Source organism: Elephantulus edwardii, unplaced genomic scaffold, assembly GCF_000299155.1.
Source record: "Elephantulus edwardii isolate Elephantulus edwardi_28Jun2011 unplaced genomic scaffold, EleEdw1.0 scaffold00054, whole genome shotgun sequence".
NCBI classification, from domain to species: Eukaryota; Metazoa; Chordata; class Mammalia; order Macroscelidea; family Macroscelididae; genus Elephantulus; species Elephantulus edwardii.
The window spans coordinates 11,642,767-11,644,556 of NW_006399804.1; the positions used below are offsets into that span (position 1 = coordinate 11,642,767).

Consider the following 1,790-nt stretch of genomic DNA (forward strand, 5'->3'; position numbering starts at 1 on the left):
ATTAAAATTAATTAAAAAATACTTTTTAAAAAGTGCATGTCTCATTTTGTACAGAAATGGTAAGAAAAACTAGCTTACTAAACATTTTTTCTACTTAAAAAAAAAAAAACAAACCACACACCACTAAATCAAAGAGGGAAAATATCCTATCAAAGGAGGTAGCAGGATTCTGACTGCAGTGCAACAACCCTAGACAGCAAAGTCTCTCACAACACCCTCTAAGATATGGAGTGGGAAATTGTGCATGAGAACCAGCACAAACACAGTAAGTCTTTGGAAACAGTGGACCTGCAGATCAGTTTGAAGAACTATGACCCTCAAAAGGACACATGCTTCTCAGGGACCATCAGATTTAAATCTACCACCTGCCCCAAGTTCTCAGTGTGTACGCTTGGGGATGAAGCCAAGGCTGTGTATTGTCTTCCACATGGACATCAAATTGCTAAAAATACTCAACAAAAATAAGAAGCTGGGGGAGGGGGTAAAGAATAAGACGCTGGTAAAAAAGCTGGCAAAAAAGATTGATGCCATTTTGGCCTCTGAGTCCCTGGTCAAGCAAATGCTAAGAATAGTGGGCCCAGGCCTGAATAAGCCTGGCAAGTTCCCTTCTCTGCCTAACCACAAAGAGAGCATGGTGGCAAAAGTAGATGAGGTGAATTCACCATCAAATTTGAAAAGGAAAAACGTCCTGTGTCTGGCAGTGGCTGTTGGTCATGTTAAGATGACAGATGATGAATTATTTACAACATCCACCTGGCTGCCAACTTTCTGGCTTCACTGCTAAAAAAAGAACTGGCAGAACAAGGTGCAGCATCTGTACTGTGCTATACAGCTCAATAAGTTTTACTGTTATTAAAAAAAATAAAAGAAGCGGGATTCTTACCTCATGTCATCCTAAGTGCTTTGGCCAGAAGGTGAAAGTATTCTTTGTTGGGCGGAAATAGGCCAAGACTTAGTGGCTGTCATGTCAAAAGAATGAGGTACTAAGTCACAGTTAAATTCATTTAAAATTGAGTGATTTTATAGCTCCACAGCGCAAGGCCTCTGGACATTAGCTATCTTCTCAGAGAAATTTGAGGAAGGCTGCTGAAGTCACTTTGCTAGTGAGGAAGTCACCACCAAAGAGGAAGCTAAGGGGGAATTTTTCTCCCACACATCATCCCCATGATACTGTGTTCGTCTTTGCCTGTGACTCAGTCTGACATTCTCTTCACCACCTCCCAAGCCACATCTGTGAAGTTATTTCTGGAGGGTTCCTGCATATTCCCGCTACACGAGAAGATCCCACTCTACCTGCTTTTCATTTTGGTAAAATAGATTCGTTCTCTCCTCCCTTATGATGGGCCCATCCCCTTGCCTGTGCGTGGACCCTATCCACACAAAAGTTCTCACTCTTGAGAACATATACCATCTACTATCTCTCTTCCCTTTAATATCTCACCTCTCACTCTCCTATGGTTTATTTACACTTGAAAACGATTTAATAAAAAACTTTCTCAATTCTGTATCTCTCTCCTTATTTCTTCCCTCACATGCAAATTATTCAAAAGGGTTCCTTTGCTCCCTTTTTCCTTCACATCCCTGTTAGTCCTCAAGGCACCAAGACCTCCAGCTCTGTCTTGCTATTAAAACAGCTCTCACTGAAATCATTCATCCTAAAGCCAGAGGGTATATATACCTCAGTCTTCATTGCACATTGTTTGATATCAATAACTACTTTCTTAAAACACTGTGTTCCAGGGACTTGCATGAACATTCTGGCATTTTTATCCTACTAATTTTTTCTTTTT

General features: G+C 40.7%; 1 pseudogene; it reads left to right on the top strand.

Moving 5' to 3' along the window:
* The first annotated feature begins 310 nt into the window (after positions 1-310).
* Positions 311-840, top strand: LOC102864983 (annotated as a pseudogene).
* The last annotated feature ends 950 nt before the right edge of the window (positions 841-1,790 follow it).